The sequence below is a fragment of the Erpetoichthys calabaricus genome, chromosome 1 (genome assembly GCF_900747795.2).
Source record: "Erpetoichthys calabaricus chromosome 1, fErpCal1.3, whole genome shotgun sequence".
In the NCBI taxonomy this organism is placed as follows: Eukaryota; Metazoa; Chordata; class Cladistia; order Polypteriformes; family Polypteridae; genus Erpetoichthys; species Erpetoichthys calabaricus.
In genome coordinates this window covers 218,294,348-218,312,639 of record NC_041394.2, presented here as the reverse complement: position 1 = coordinate 218,312,639, position 18,292 = coordinate 218,294,348, and the positions used below count along the sequence as shown (strand labels likewise).

Sequence of the window (18,292 nt, the reverse complement as noted above, 5' to 3'; positions counted from 1 at the left end):
GGCATTCTCGTCCCATGCTCTTAGAGTTGGTGGGCGTGTCTCTGTATCGGTTCGAGTTGTTGGGTGGTGCTCTGTCGTTTGTATCCCATGGTCGGACAACTTGGTGGATTATATATAGAAATGCAGCCGAAACCGAAAAGAATAATGAAAAGTCAACGTGGCTCAGTGGTGCATGTGTACTGTAGCAAAGACGAAAGCGAGTTGGTGAGTTGTTGCGTCCGGGCACATGAGCAGGCACTGTGAATGCCTTGAGAGCGTGGGTGGATGCATGCTCGAGTTGGTGGGCATGAATTGGTGGGCTGGGCTTTGTGAGTTGACTGACATGGCTATTTTTTGTGAATCCCATGGTTGTCTTCCGGCAGTGTGAATGCCTCGAGAGACAGGGTGTCCTTGTTTGGTGAGTTGTTGCAGTTTGTGAGTTAAAAGCTGCGATGGTTTTACACGCTGGTAACAGTCAGGCGGGCGGGCAGGCGTTCTCGTCCTATGGTCTTAGAGTTGATGGGCGTGGCTCTGTGTTGTCAGCGAGCGTGGCTCTGTGAGTTGTCGGCGGATCCCATCGTCTTAGCGTTGGTGGACGGGTCTCTGTGAGTTGGCGGGCGAGGCTATATCGTGCGTATCCCATGGTTGTCTTGCAACTGGTTTTGGTAGATACATGCATATCTTTTTGAAAGTTTGGCCCTGTGCTTTATTAATTGTCATCTCAAAGGCCAATCTAACAGGAAATTGTCTTCGTGTAAAAGTAAAAGGCAAATTATCCATGACAAACAAACTGTTTTACACGCTGCATACAGCGATTCATATCCGCGACAAACATGCCTCTTCTTATGATCCTGCTGTTCTCGAAGCATACACACCGCCTGGTCATGTGCCTGCTCGCAAGAGCAACTCACAGAGACCCGCCCACCAACTCTAAGACCATGGCATGTAAAACAGTTTGCAATGGTGGACGCGGTCGTGCGTCGTAACCGAAAAGAATAATGAAAAGTCAACGTGGCTCAGAGGTGCATGTGGACTGTAGCAGAGACAAATGTGAATGATGCCGTGTTTAGTGAGTTGCTGCGTCCGAGTTGGTGGGTGTGGCTCTGCGAGTTGTCGTTGTATGTAATGGTCTTAGAGTTGGTGGGCGTGGCTCCGTCCTGCATGCTCCATGGGTGTCTTGCTTGCTGGCGGCTTAGTGAATTATATATATAGATGCATTCATACCACATTTCTCTACTGTACATGTTATGGGTAGTGTCATGTATTTGTAATGCAGTACACTATCGTAGCCTTTCTTTTCCTTTGATAAGAATGAACAAGCAGACAGCGCGTGTCTTTTTCTTTCTCGTCCTTATTGAAAAACAACTAACAAAAATGTGCTAGGCATTACCAATCAAATCACTAGGTGTCAACCCATAATCAGACATTAATAGCTGAACTGAAATGCACACTTATAACAATACACAATATAACAATTCCTCCCTTCTAAAAATCAGAAGTAATTAAATTATTCCCCACTTTTTTTTTCTGAAGAAATCAAAACATTGACTTCTAACTATACATTTAATTTTCAATTAGTCTCTGTGGAGGCTTCCGTATGCGAATTGGGTAACGTCTCTCTTCACAGGGTAATTTTTCTTGATTTGTTACAGCAGTGTTAGCCTCTGAAGAAGGTGATGGAGATAATGCACATGGGCTCTGTACTTGTGCTGCTTGAGGAGATGGTAAGTGCTCTGGACAGTTGATAGAAGCAACAGCAGGGGAGTCAACAGGCAGTGTGGGTATCTCTTCAGCTCTAACCAACCCTGATTTTCTCAACTGGTCAACATGACGTCGCCATATGACACCTTGAGTAACCTCTACCTTATAGGACAAGGGACCAGTTTGCTCTTTGACTAGTGTAGGAACCCATTTCTGGTCTCCTCTGTAGCTCCTGGCAAGAACTGATTGTCCAATGGCAAAGCTATGTGTAACCTTCAGTTGCTTTATGGCCTTGTTTGATTTGTCTGTCTTGCACAGTCTGCTTGATATTTGGTCTAATCTACAGCGAAGAGGATGACCCAAAAACAACATAGCTGGAGTCTGGTTAGTTGTAGCATGGATGGAATTCCGATATGCAAATAAGAAATTGGCCAATTTGTGCTGAAGGTTCAGCTTCTCATTTGTCATTGCTCGAAGAGCTCGTTTCAAACTTTGCACAAACCTCTCTGCCAGGCCATTTGTGGCTGGATGCCATGGGGTAGATGTGATGTGCCGTATGCCATTTCTGCGGAGGAATACCTGGAAATCTATTGCTGTGAACTGGGGTCCGTTGTCACTCACTAGTTGTTGTGGAACTCCAGTTCTAGCAAATAAATCCCTCAGTACTTCAATGGTGTGAGAAGAAGTGGTGGAGCTCATAGTGAAAACCTCTGGCCATTTAGAGCATGCGTCGACTACCACCAGGAAGGTTGTCCCCATGAATGGTCCTGCAATGTCGATATGCAGCCGGTGCCAAGGTAATGTAGGCCATTCCCATGGGTGAAGTGGTGCACGTTCTGGCTCATTCTGAACCATCTGGCATCCACTACATTGCTGCGCTATTTTCTCGATGTCTTCATCAATGCCTGGTCACCACACAAAACTTCTGGCAAGTGCCTTCATTTTCACCACACCTAGATGGCCCTTGTGAAGCTCTTCTAATACTCTGTCTTAGTTTAGTGGGTACAATGGTTCTTAACCCCCACATCACACATCCAGCATTTAAGGCAATTTCATCACGTCTCGAGTAATATGCAGCCAGCAGGGATTTGTGCTGGGCTGTCCAAACATTCAGTGTGGCAGCATACACCTGAGACAGGATCTTGTCATGTTTTGTTTCCGTTTTTACCATGTCTGCCGTGATGGGCAGACTTTCAATCTGGTTGATGAAGATCATATCTATTGTTTCCTCATCTCCAAACTCATCTTTTTCAGCCTCCAGTGGCAGTTGTGACAATCCATCTGCATTTGCATGGCAGGCTGTATGTTTGTACTCAATCTTGTACCTGTGTCTACCTAAAAACAAAGCCCAGCGCTGCATTTGGGCAGTAGCTGTGGCAGGAACTCCTTTCTGCGGGCTGAAAATTGAGGTTAGTGGTTGGTGGTCTGTGACAAGGGTGAATTCCCTACCAAAAAGATACTGGTTGAACCTTTTTACACCCCACACTAGACTCAATGCCTCCCTATCTATTTGGGCATAATTCTTCTCAGCTGCAGACAATGAGCGTGATGCAAAAGCTATAGGCCTCTCACTGCCATCTTCCATAACATGAGACATCACTGCTCCGATGCCGTATGGAGAAGCATCACAAGCCAGCTTGATTGGAAGGGACGAATTAAAGTGGGTGAGGACTGTGTCAGATGTCACCAGTTTCTTTGCTTCTTGAAATGAATGTTCACATTCTTTGGACCATTTCCACTGTTTGCCAGCTTGTAACAGCTCAGAGTGGATGTAGCACAGTTGCCAGGTTTGGAAGAAACTTCTTATAATAATTCACAAACCCCAGGAAGGATCTTAGCTGTGAAACATCTTGTGGTTGCGGTGCCATCAATATAGCCTGAATCTTGTCCTGACATTTGTGCAAACCTTGGGCATCTATAGTGTGCCCACAATACCTGACACTGGGCTTCAGGAACTCGCATTTGCCTCGCCTGGCTCTTAGTCCATACTCTTCTAACCTTTTCAGGACCTTTTTGAGGTTTTCTAAATGCTCTTCATCTGTCGCTCCAGTGACAATAATGTCGTCTAGATAGCACTGGACACCTGGCACTGACTGAAGGATCTGATCCATTGCTCTTTGCCAAATAGCTGGGGCAGAGGCTACCCCAAACACCAGCCTGTTGTAACGATAAAGACCCTTTATTGTATTAATGGTCAGGAACACCTTAGAGTCTTCCTCTACTTCCATCTGGAGGTATGCATCTGCTAAATCTAACTTTGAAAAACGTTGCCCACTCGACAAACTGGCAAAAATGTCCTCAATTCTCGGCAGAGGATACTGTTCAGCCTGCAGCACAGGATTAATGGAGACCTCAAAGTCCCCGCAGAGCCTGACTGTACCATTTCTCTTTACTATTGGGACAACTGGGGTTGCCCAAGGACTTCAGTCTACTTTAGAAAGTATGCCATCTGCCTCCAACCTATCCAATTCCTTTTCAACCAGGGGTCGGATAGCATAGGGTACTGGACATGCCTGTGGAACAGTGGGGTCGCACCACTCTTAAGTACAATTTTAGCTCTAATGTGCTGAAGTGTCCCAATGCCACTCTTAAATACAGGGCCGGCATTTCTTAGTATCAGCTCGAGGTTCTTTTCTGTGGTCTGTTGCACAACAGGCAAAGCACGAAGGCTTTTAATCTCTCTCCAGTCAACTCCCAGCTTTCTTAACCACTTACGGCCCCATAATGGTGCACCTCCATTTTGTATTATGTGTAAATCAAGTACCTCTTTCCTTTCATTATACTCTACTGCCACATGCAGCACTCCAATAGGCATAACCTTTTCACCTGTGTATGTTCTGAGAAGAACAGAAGAGGGGTTCAGCTTTTCCTTCTTGAAAAATACCTTGTAATCTTTCAGTGACATAACTGAAACAGCTGAGCCTGTGTCCAATTCCATTTTTATCACCTGGCCATCTATCTTGGGGGTGAGCCAGATTGCCTGCTTGTCTTTTCCACTAAGGCTAAATAATTCCAGACTGGCTAATGCATCTTCACTATCAATTTCAGAGACTTCTGCAACATTATGCACATTTTTCTTTTCGCTGTGATGCATTTTGTGTTCCACACTACGCCTTGCCTTTCCACTACGACAAACTCTTTGAATATGGCCTGTTTTGTGGCACTGTCTGCACTCTTCATTTTTAAATCGGCACTGTGAGGGAAGATGGTACTCACGTCCACAGCGATAGCAGGGCCTTTTATGTATTTTGTTTATCTTGGCTGCCGCCATTTTATTCACGCTGCACGTATTCACTCCTCTTTGTAGTTCAAGTGCATCTTTAGCTGCAGTTTCCATTGAAATAGCAATTTCTACTGCCCGTTTAAATGTCAAATCTGCCTCAGTTAACAGCCTCTTCTGGATTCCCTCTTGAAGGATTCCACAAACCAAACGATCATGCAATGCATCGTTTAGCCCGTCACCAAACTGATAACTTTTTCAGTTCTGCCACATAAGCCGCAATTGTCTCTCCCTCGTTCTGATTACGCTTATGGAATCTGAAACGTTCCGTGATCAGTAATGGCTTTGGTGACAAATGATCCCGCATTATATGGACTAAGTCGTTAAAACTTTTCTCAGTGGGTCTGTCTGGGGCAGTTAAACTACGGAGGAGGCCATAAGCTTTCCCTCCCATGGCACTCAGTAGCACAGCAACGTGTTTCTCAGCTGGAATATCATTTGCAGCGAAATGCTGTTGCAGCCTTTCAACATGCATGTTCCAATCTTCCGTGGAACTATCAAAAACATCTATCTTCCCGATGTACGACATGTTTGCAACTTATCGTACTCAGGTATCGCGTCGGGTCCTTGCTTTTCTGCTTACTCGGTGCAGTTCTCACTGCAGTTATTCAGTGTCACAGTGCTCAAAATTAACTTCTTGATCTCGTCGCCACTGTCATGTATTTGTAATGCAGTACACTATCATAGCCTTTCTTTTCCTTTGATAAGAATGAACAAGCAGACAGCGCGTGTCTTTTTCTTTCTCGTCTTTATTGAACAACAACTAACAAAAATGTGCTAGGCATTACCAATCAAATCACTAGGTGTCAACCCATAATCAGACATTAATAGCTGAACTGAAATGCACCTTATACTGATATATAACAGGTAGTATACTTTGTCTGAGTACACTTATTATCAATTTAAATATTAGTGCAAATTGGTGTATTTAGGTTACTTTTAATTAGTACATTTGTATTGTTTTCTTTGCACTTAATTTTAGTACACAAAAACAATGATGTGCTAGAAATGTACTTTCTGATATTAAAGTATATTTTTAGTATAATTAAATATAATTTTTATGTGGGAAAATTTTGTGTGTTGCTTCCTCATAAGATTTAACAAAGCATGTACTTCAAAGGTGTTTCCTAGTTTTATATTTAATAATTATTTCCATTAATTTTGCCATTTCATGTGTTTAGTTAAGTGGTTTATAGTTATCAGGATCAGCCTGGTTGCCTTTTTATAATGAGACATTTGCAAGTTTCTGGTCTTAGGAAATTTCCTCAGAATGTGCTCATTTCTGAAAAACATGTCATGATTTCAGTTGTACTGTTTAAATGCTCTATTGTTTTATCATGATGAAAAATTAAAAAAAAAATCTTAGTCTTATGTGAAATCACCCAGTCAGACACAGTGGCCATACCTTTGTTTACATTGTTATTACAAACTGTACAATCACTTTTAAAGACTTATAGTCCTTTGGCTTTGCATTGCTTTGACACCTTACATCTTCAAATACAGTCCAGCTCATAAAGATGCTTTACAATTGTGTAGATTAAAACACAGAAAAATAAATAAACAATTCTTAGAATTTTTAGAAGATAAGCTTCTAATGGTAAAGTATATATTGTATGTAGTCTCAGAAATGACCAATGCCGTTCATACACAATTTTGTACTTTCATTGCAAGCAAACTTGTACAGCTTACAGATTTTATTGTGTATTAACCAATAAGAAATTAAACATGTGGGCAGACATAATTAAGTTAATTTTGTCCCTGTTTTAATAGGCAGCATTGTAGTACAGTGATTAGCACTGCTCCTGGGTTTCATGCCAGTTGCAAATTGTCTTTTTTTTCCAGACTGGCTTAGTATGACTGTGAGAGTGTCCTGTAATGGTTTGGTGGTCCATCTTATTTTTGCCTTGATCTGTGTGCTGTCAGGACAGGCTTTGGTGCACTGCAACACTGAACTGGAATAATCATACTCAGAAAATTAATAAATATCTTACATACAGTAAATACACCGATCAAACACAACTTTAAAGCCACCTTGTTTATATTGTGTCGGCCCCCTTGCTGCTAAAAAAGCTCTAACCCATCAAGACATGGACTCCACAAGATCTCTGAAAGTGTCCTGTGGTATCTGCCTCCAAGATGTTTCCAAGATCCTTTCAAGTCATGTAAGTCGTGAGTTGAGGCCTCCATGGATTGGTAATGTTTTAGAGCACATCCCACAGATGTTCGATCAGTTGGAGATCTGGGAAATTTGGAAGCCACGTCAACACCTTGAACTCTTTGTCATGTTCCTCTAATCATTTATGAACAATTTCTGCAGTGTGGCAAGGTGCTTTAACCAGCTGAAAGAGGCCACTGCCATCAGGGAATAATATTGCCTTGAAGAGATATACATGGTCTGCTGCAATGTTTAGATAGGTTGTACATGTCAAAGTAGCATGCACATGAATGCCAGGACCCAAGACTTCTCAGCAGAACAATGCCCAGAGCATCACACTGCATCTGCTGACTCACCTTTTTCCCATAATGTATCCCGCTGCCATCTCTTCCCCGGTAAACAATGCACTCATGCACCCAGATGACCACATGACCTAAAAGAAAACATAATTCTGTTGACCAGGCCAACTTCTTCCATTGCTCCATTTTCTAGTTCTGATGCTCACTTGCCCATTGTAGGTGCTGTTGGCAGTGGACAGGGGTCAGCATGGATACCTTGACCAGTCTGTCAGCATGCAGCCTCATACACAGCAAGATGTGATGCACTGTGTGTTTTGACACCTTTCTTTCATGGACAGAATTACGTTTTTCAGCAATTTATGCTTCAGTTGCTCTTCTGTGGGATCAGACTAGATGGGCTAGCCTTCACTCTGCACGTGCAACAGTGAACATTTGGCGCCCAGAACCCTATTGCCAGTTCACCAGGTGACCTTCTTTGGACCACTTTAGGTAGGTAGTAACCCACTGCATACCAGAAACTCCCTACAAAAGCTGCTGTTTTGGAAATGTTCTGACACAGTCTTTGAGCCATCACAATTTGGCATATATATATATATATATATATATATATATATATATATATATATATATATATATATATATATATATATATATATATGCATAGGTCTGATCACCATCTGATATTTGCATGGGTACCTGCCAAGTAATGCTTGTGGTTGTTTGGCCTGTCAGCAGACATCAATCACACCCTCTCAACAATGTCTTTGGCCTCCCAACACACAGGCTCAGACACAAGTTGCCAATGAAAAAATGGCTTCATTGGTGTGAAACTCTCACTGAGTAGTGTTTCCCACAGCACAACCACACTCTCTCTCTACAATACTGTTGTCTGTCTGTCATCTATTTACTTCTCTCCTCCAGCCCTCCGTAAGCTTTGTCCTCCTCTTCATCCTCACTCCGGATCACAGATTGAAGCAGTGCTGCTCCTTTTATATAAACCCCGGGAGTAGTTCCAGCTATGGCCCAGGAGCATTTCTGGGTAAGACTGGAGCCCTATGAAGTAGGGCTCACTAGTCTCTTCTGCTCCCTCTGGCGACACCCACGCATCCCAACAGGGCTGAGGCAATAAACTACAATTCCCACGGTGGACCCGTAAGCAAGGAGGCTGCTATCTCATGGCTTGTGGGAGGCAATGGCACGAGTAAGCTGCTTTCCCCTGTACTTTCATGCTATTGGTGTCCAGGCAGGATAAGGATTTCAATACAGTTCCATCCAGGGCGCCAGTCCTCACGTTACTTATTTATATATACTTTTACTTTTTTTTAACAAAGACACTTTCCCATATTTTCATGTTATTTTGTAATTCCTTTTTTAAATCTGATAGCTTATGTAAACAAAATTCACATTTCTTTTTCTTTTATTTTCATTCATTAAAACTGCTTTTAAAATTTTTATTCTAAATACAGTAAGTCAGAATGTATTGAAAAACAAAAAATGTAAAACAAAAGTCTCTAATTCCCCAAAACCCTAAAATGGAGGCTAAGACTTTGGAACGATGGATTTATAAAGCATGAGCGCAGATTAACATATTGTTGTAAATTGCTTATAATGGTTTTTAAAATCAAGTCTAAGCATAGATAAAGCTGATTTCATTAATAAAAGGTTCAGCTCTACAGCTGTAAACAAACACCAGTGATTATTACAAAAAGATGAGTTCTCCATTATTCTTTGTGGTAACATATTTAATACTGAATGTTCTTTTTATTTTTAAACGCAAGGTAAGGCTAAAGGCAGGGCCAAAAAGAGGATGTATATAAAGGCAACTCACATTGCCACACTGAATGTTATCACTATAGCAACAGAGCCCACAGAAGAGCAAAAGATAAAACCATTGTAATGCTAATCAGAATGTAGTTTTATCTGTTACATTCACCACTGTAGGCATAAAACATTTCTAGAAATATTTCAGGGGTATTTATAATGGGTTTATATACAATAGCCAGAATGAAAACACCCAGAAATTTCATAAGTTTTAAGCATTGTATGAATGCATTCCTAAAGTGATTAATAAATATTAGGTAATGATCAAACCAGAAGACGCACTGTTTTATTATTAACCACCATGTGAAGAAATACACTGCTTCTGGCAATTGTTCCAAAACCTGGTTATCTGCAGTTGAACTTTAGCTGCTCTCAACAGCTTCCAAATCTCTTAATAATCAACCTAAAAATATCAATGATATTGCAGAATCCACTTGGAAAAATAAAATGATTTAAGGGATTATGATAATGATTTCATTTTCTAAACCACCTTATTCAAACTCAGGGCTGTTGGGGGTTAAAAGAACTAACAGGAGCCCTGAACTCCAGTTTGTCATAGGGCCCATTTATACATACTCCACAATCACTCCTACAGGGGCCCAATTGAGAGTTGCCATTCAGACAACTTGCATATTGTTAGGTCATGGGAAGACATTGAAAGCACCCAGGTAAAAACCCCAAAAAATATAAGATGAAAGTGCAAACCACACGTAAAGAGCATTCATTCTGGGATTTGAATGCAAAATTCTGGAACTGAAAGGCTGTAATTTTGCCACCCAAAACTTTAAACACTTAAATTCAATAAATAATAAAGGTTAAATTAAAAAAAAAAGGTTTATTCAGTATAGCTATCTAAAATTTTGCAGAATTTCTGAATATTATTTTGTTTTGCATCAAAATCGCTTTTTCCTAATAGTGTTGTTTTAGCCTATTGAATTAAAAATGCTGTTATTAGATACCAGGTTTAAAATGCAGAAGTTGGCTGTGTAAGTGAAAATATTTTTTTTTAATTACTGAGCTGTACAGTATATTAAATCCCACATACAGGGTGAATCAAAATTATGTTAAGAATTGAATGGAACAATTTATTCACAAAACATGCTTCATATGTGCAAGATGATTTACAGGAATGTCTCAACCTGTTCGCCATCATGTTCAACACATGCACCATATGTGGCACATAAATTGTCCACAAAAATTGTATATAACTATATACATAGCAGTACTATTAGTGTTAACATAATTTTGACTCACCCTGTATTAATGAGATAGAAGAAGGACTTGACGAAATTCTTTCTAAGTCTGCTGCATGACAGTGTCTGTTGTAGCATTTTTTGGCCTGTGTATCTCACTTTGTGATATGTTCTGAACTCCATAGGTTTTCTTTTTCAACTACTGTATATCCTTCATCAACAGCTCTGTAGCTTCTGTTGCATTGTCAAAGTAAGCTCTGTCTCTTTAAGTAATGAAGTGCGATTAAGGGATTATCATAATGATTTCTTTTATTAATTTTCTTGAGCCTTTTCTTGAGTTTTTTTTCCACAACCATTTTATAACATTTTTGATTAATTATTGAATGTTGTATTTTTTACTGTTTCTGCTTATGTGTGTTTTTTCCAGTTCCACTTTCACATTTTGATTAGCTCTAATTTTAGGCAATTTACTTCTTTATGAGACATATTGCTATCTCAATCCTTGGATAATTGTTTTTCAATGATTCACACATAAGTCTATTTTGTTTTGTTTAACCCAGTAAAAAGAATTAGCCTGAAAATTGCAGATTTTTATTTGATGAGTGTCAGAGTCCAATGAAAGCGTAAATGAATTACTTAATTCAAGTACTGATAAAACATCTGTCTATCTTTAAACTTATGTAGACTAATGCCAACTACTTGAACTAAAGTTGGCTTCCACTTAACAAAGACACAGGTTTCAAGGGCAGATAGAAAACCCCCAGTGCCCTTGTTAGGTGTATGAGTTACTTAGAGTGATTCATGATTATCAACAGGGAGTGGAGATATGGGCAGGGAAAGCAGATAAATTATTCATTTAATTGTCTGTAATTCAATAAGAATAAATCAAACACAAGAAAAAAATTTGAACCCTAGTAATCAAACAAAACACTAGCAAAGGAAAAACAATCAAACAAACACAGTAACTTTCAACATTGGCAGAAAAAAAGTCCTAAATCCAAAACCTCAAAACAAAGCACTCAGCGAGAAATTAATGTTGGAAAGGTTAGATTAGATTAGATTAGATTAGATTATACAGTATTTTATTTTCCAAGTGACTGAATGTAGGTAGTATTGACAGGCAACACAAAAAGGTTGGGTTTAAGAAGCCATAGCGAATACAACCCTATACAAAAGATCTGATTGGCAGCACCCTTTACTCTCTGATACTCTATAGAGGGTCTTTCTTTTGTTCAAGGAGAAACAATGCTCAAATGCTGGTGTGCCACAATGTTTTACATGATGACACAACAAGATTTTTAACTAGAGTTACATGACCAGCAATGTGGCGTCTTTGCCATGAACAATATTGTGGCACTCATGAAAAATGTAGCACAAAGTAGTGGTGCCCATTAGACAAAATGTCAGAGCAAAAACAAAACAAAACTCATGGTAAAGATAACAACAAAAGCAGCATGTCCAAAAATGTTATCAAAAGAAATAGGACATTGACTAACTCAATAGTTCCTCAGCTATGGAAGTTAGAAAACATTTATCTCAATAACCACATGACACTCACAAGTTTTACCCATATATGTGTTTAGGTCCAGACATTGTCCTCCTCTTGAACAGAATAATTAGCTATTAAGCTTGCTTTGGAAGAATAGAGACATTGTTGAGAATGTGGTACTTATTTGATTTTATGTATTTTTGATAAATGATAAGGTTGATACACAAACATGAACTCCCATCATCCACTGAATCACAACAGGACTGCTCTCTGCCACCTCTCTAATTCATTTTGTGTACAAATGACGGCCACATTTCAAACAATGACCATCTGCACATCTTAAGATCTGCAGATTACTGCCATTTTTAGTCTTTTACATGATGTCAGATAGCCAAACATCAATTATTAATGACTTTGTTAAGTGGTGTGCTTATTTTAATATGCAGATGGATATCCCTAAAATCAAGGGCCTGGCCATAAACTTTCAATATTACCTTCCTTTTCCTCTCACAACAACAACAAAAAGAAAGACTTTGAATATAGTAGAACACTATAAATATTTATGGGCAATCATTGAAAATAAGCTGACCTTTGGTCTGAATGTAGTAACCTTTCAAAAATTTCTTTGAAAGGGGCTTCCTGAGTTCCCTTAAAATGTTAATAATTTATTTGAAATTATGTTGCTGCACTGGAAACTAATTCCAGAGTCTTACGCAAAAAATATTAAAACATTCAATTAAATGCAAAAATTAATCAAACAGAACACATTTTAAGACTATTTACAGAGCTTTACTAGGCAAAAAAATCATTCTTAAACCTTAATATGAAACAATCTTAAACAATACTGCAGAAATTTCAATGGTTATTTTGAAAATATGTGAACAATTGGTACACTTATAAAACACAGTCCCAAGGTTTATTTACAGTACTTTTTCTTCTTGGGATGGGCCCACTTCATAACTAAAACAATTTTCACCCTACTGTTGCAGGCCTGAGATGATACTTGCGTATGGTGTGGTAAAATCTGCTTAACAATGTCTCTTTGCCAATATAAAGTATGCAACATGAATAAGAAAAATAAAAAGGACAGATAATACAGCTCCTGACTATGCTACCTAGCAATGCTTTTTGAATCCTCGCTGCAGCCAATAAAAGAATCCGCCAGTGTTCCTGTGTCCTTCCTTCTTTCTGTCAGTGTTTTCTGCTACGCACCTCTATAAACTCCCCCCATCCAGTCTTTTTCTCGTCTTTTTATTCTATCAGTATTTTAATGCAATAAGAGCACAAATTAAAGTAAGAATCACTACTATTTCCCACCCCACTTTTTTTTTAATTTGAGCAGTACTAGGGTGCTGTACCGTGTTAGCAATTATGAATGTAGAGAAAAGCCAAGCAAAATGACACCTTTTATTGGCTAACTAAAAAGATTACAACATACAAGCTTTCGAGGCAACTCGGGCCCCTTCTTCAGGCAAGATGAATTACATCTTGCCTGAAGAAGGGGCCTGAGTTGCCTCGAAAGCTTGCATATTGTAATCTTTTTAGTTAGCCAATAAAAGGTGTCATTTTTCTTTAATTTGAGCAGAAAACCATTTCCTTACATCGCCCCTGCCTTTTTCCTTCACTCCATTTTGTTTAAATGTTTAGCATGGGTTACATGAATGTAGATCAAATCAGTAAACCGAGGCAGAAAAGGTTACTCTTTCTTAAGAAACTTTGTTTAAAATTAGAGAAAACTATAACATCATTTACAAATTATTTATTTAATGAGCTATTGCATTGTCTTTCATATGTATATGTATAGGTCCATGAATCCTAATAATAGGAACAAAAACTGCCTAAACAATGCTGTCAAAAACAGTAGTAAAATTATTCATCTACAGCAGTCATCTGTCACTGAGAGCTGTGTTACAGGTCAACTTGATTCTGTCCAACTGCAGTCATCTTCTATTTCCAGACTTTTATTATTTGTCTTCTGTCTTTTATGTTCATGGGTATAATCTGCTCAAGTATCAGCATCAGGGGTCTCATGCATAATGACATGCGTAGAATTCACAGTAAAACATGGCGTACGGACAAAAGCAGAAATGTGCGTATGCACAAAAAAATCCAGATGCATAATCTATGCGTACGCCAACTTTCATGTTCTTCCGCTCCATAAATCCCAGTCAGCGTGACAAGTAATGCTTGTGCACGCACCTGCGGTCCCTCCCCGACTCCTCCCAGAATTACACCTCTTTGAATTTGCAAATCAATATAAATAGCCCCTTATGTTTTGTGTTCTGTGAAAAGACAATGGCAAAAGCATGGGGGGAAAAAGAGAATTTCAGCAAATACCAAGTAGAGGCAAGGAAAAATGCACTATTTCTTGGTTTAAGCAGTGATATAAACAACCAAAGGAAGTTGACCAAGTGACAGAGTGGTGGAAAAACTCGAAAGTTCAAGTTCAGAAAGTTGCACAGTGCCCAAAATAAATAAGAAGTGGTCAGATATCAAAGTTGCCGTGAAAGTGTCAAATGGAAGCATATTAGGGTACAGAGAAAAGAAAAAAAAACTGGGACACAGTGTGAAAAAAGGTAGAAATTTCCAGTTTAATCACAGTTTATTTTGTCATTAAAGCAGAACATCATAAACGTCATCTTAAAATCGTTTAATAGTTTCTCAAATCCCATCGTGACTAAAGTGGTACGTTAAACGCTTCGTATTCTATGTATTATTCAATGTACTTTTATGTGTGTGAATCACTACATGCTTCTTAAACGGGCTTTCTGTTATGCCGACAGGACACAATGCATTACATTCATGATGTTACAGCTCTTTAAACAATTTAAATACTAAGATGTATACTAAATATCATTTTCATGATGAAAGAAATTAAAGCATGTATAAAACATTGAGGCATGTTTGTGCACTGGTAGCGATGAGCTGGCGCCCCTTTCAGAGATTTTTCCTGCCTCCTGCAAGATGCGCAACCCTCTATAAAATAATTTATTGCAGCAGTACTGTCTCTTTCAAATGTACTAACCCCCGATTCCTGTCCTTCCTTTTCTTTCTCCAAAATAACCAATCACCACACAATCAGCTATTTAATAAATGTCATGCCATCTGTAAGCTTAGAACGCCAATTCTTCAAAACTTTTAAGGATCATTGAAATATTTTTGTAGTACATATTTAATTATTCCATCCATCTATCCATCCAGGGTCATGCCAGTCTTAGCAAGCATACAGCGCGAGGCAGGAACAATCTCTGAACAGGGTGCCAGCTTCTCACTACTGCTGCCCACCAAGTCTTCACATATTTATTAATTAACAATATACATTATTTAAATAAAGCAAAAAATTTATGTGTATAATATAATATATATACTGTACTGCATTTCATCTTTAAAATGATATCAAGAGCTACAAGAAGATAGCGCCTGGAAATCTAAATCGACTTAGAAGCCAGTCGTCATCATCTGTAAATACGTGCTCTCAAATTAATTGAATTCTTTTATTGTTATTGTATGATACAATAAGATTCAATATGCAAATCCTCCATAAACATATTTTCCTATAAAATGGTAAAATAACAACAACAATAATAAAAATAATAATAATAATAATAATAGGATAAAAAACAGTGAAAAATATACAATATGAAAGCATAAGTGGCTCAGGTTCTGCAATATTAGAACTGTAATGCAAGTTTACAGTGAGGCAATTGTACTTATAAGTACAAACAGTTCTACTGGGAGCACTTGATGGAATGATTGAGTGTATTTAGAGCTCTTGGGATGAAACAGTTTCTGAACCGTGAGGTCCGTACAGGAAAGGCTCTGAAGCCTGCTTTTTGTTAGACAAAAAATCTCTCTCTTGTCTCTGCAATTAAATTCTAAGATTGTGTCTTTATTAGACCTTGTACTGTAATTCAAGCATCTGGAAATGCGTTCTGACAGTTTATAAAAATTATATATATGTACAGTATATATTGTAGTGTGCGGCCTGGGCCCTTGCCTGGCCGGGATGCCTCCACACTGGGAGGACCGGGGGAGAAAGCATGACCAGAGCATTACCTGCTCCAGGACGCTAGATGGCAGCCCCCCTGGGTTACAGCAGTGCCTCGGACTCCTGCAGGGCTTCATGGGAGCTGGAGTTTCTTGCAGCCCTGTTGTGATCCACAGGCGCCGCTAGGGGGTGCTGCAACAGGATCTGCTGAGCTGTTTTGGGTGGTTCTTCCACCACACCCGGAAGTGCTGCCGGAAGTAGGTCATCAAACACCTGGAGCACTTCCGGGTGCAGTATAAAAGGAGCCAGCAGCCACTACTCAAGGAGTCAGAGTTGGGAGGAGGAAGACGAAGCTTGACCGGAGAGTGGAGGAGAATTGTTTGTGCTTGTGCTGTAAGACTGTGCTGGGACTTGTGGGAAACGGGGAAGGTGTTTCCCATGAGGAAAAACAAAAAAAAAAATTATGTGTGCCTTGAGCTTGTATCCCACAGTTGTCTGTGTCAGGTTCAGTCTGCCGTGCCAGCTTGGTTGTCCACTATATATATATATATATATATATATATATATATATATATATATATATATATATATATATATATATATATATACATATACATATATATTGTTACAAACTCCACACAGAGCCATAGAAAGATTTGGGGCAGCCACCTGTATAATTGGTACCCTGGCTGCAATGCCGAAAAAGTGAATACAGCACTGATGTGCACAAAACCAAGTCCAAAACAGAACTGAGGGACTAGGGAAAAGGCGGAGCTTTTAAAGGGGAAGACAGGAAGTGAGGTCAAAAGGATTGGGCTCATGAGGATCTTCAACCATAGGCTTGAGCCCAGACATGACATCACAGGGGCCGGAGCCGGCAAGGTCTTCCATAGGCTCGGTCCTGGAAGTGATGTCAAGAGGACCAGGTGGTATCTCCCGTGACTGGTCTGCAGGAAAGGGGAAAAAAAGAGTCAGTGTACTCTGTCACATCCTGGTCTGAATTGGAATTGCCCTTACTCAAGCCGTTTAGCTGCCTCCCATGCGTATGTGTGTGACAATAAATATATGAATGGAAGAGAAGGTATAGGTATGACATTATATATACTGTATGTATATATATATATATATATATATATATATATATATATATCTCATACCTATTTTAACTGGATGTATGAGCTTTGTACATCTCAATGTCTATCCTTCAATAGGAATATTCCCCAAAATTCATTGAAATAATAAGCACTGGTTTGAGTTTTGGATTGTGTATATAGATACATACATATTATCATCTATTGTTGGGGTATTTCTGACCATTATTTCAGACCCAGTACTGTTTTCATATAATGCCTCATTGTTCTTAGATCTTGTAATTTTACCATGAACAACTTTTTCCTTTTTGCCTTCAGTTTAACCCCAGTGATTTTTTCCTTTTCTCCCAATATTGTTTCCAATTTCTTTTTATAATTATCATGCTGCATTTATTCCTTTACATTATCTTTCCCTTTTTTCTTTGTTTCCATGTAAGTGTATCAATATTTCTCTTATGATTCAAATACTCTATTTGTATTATTAAATATTTATAATGCAGTTTTGTTTGTTTCTGATACACTTTGATTAAACATCTATTGTTTTTCAACCTATTTTGTATCCTAGAATATATATACTGCAAAATGTAATCATACTATATATGATTTCCTCCTTTCCAATTTCTTTGTATTTGCTTGACATTGATGATATAAATGCAATTATGTATTTTTCACCTTATTTTCCTACATATTTAAGAAATGTATCAGAGAAACATTTCTCCTTTCATAATTATGGTCATTATTTGGTATTGCTACTTGCCCCTTTGGTTGTGTAGTTTGCAAATTTTAAATTTAGATTTACAAGACTGTAAATGCCACTGAGGAAAGACAAGCATCCTGGCTGGAATGGAGAATGATTTCTTGCCTGGCCAGGAGGCCACAATGGATGGGATTGGCAAACATGGAGGCTGGGAGCACTTCATTCCCCCACACAGCAGGTGGCAGTGTTCCTCAGTGTTGAACTGAATTAAGACACCCACAGAGTGGCATAAGAATTGGAGTCTGGAAATGCAGATTTGTTGGGGTCCTTAGGTGCCACCAGAGAGCGCTGCCAGGGGAGGACTGCTCTGGTGTCCATACAACCCAGAAGTGCTTTAGACGACTTGTGCATGACACCAGAAGCAGTTCAAAAGAAGTCTGCAGCCTCACCTTAGTGAGTCCGAGTCCAGAGGCAGCAGGTGATACTCACTCAGAAGAAGGAAGGAGGGAAGAAATTGATTGCCTTTTGTATTCTCATATTGATTTCGTCTGGTGATTATTGGAAATGTGTTGGTAACAAATAAATACCCTTTTTCTGAA

At 39.2% G+C, this 18,292-nt stretch overlaps 1 pseudogene; it reads right to left on the bottom strand.

Moving 5' to 3' along the window:
* Window positions 1-1,542: 1,542 nt before the first annotated feature.
* Window positions 1,543-4,951, bottom strand: LOC114656649 (uncharacterized protein K02A2.6-like; annotated as a pseudogene).
* Between the last annotated feature and the right edge of the window lie 13,341 nt (window positions 4,952-18,292).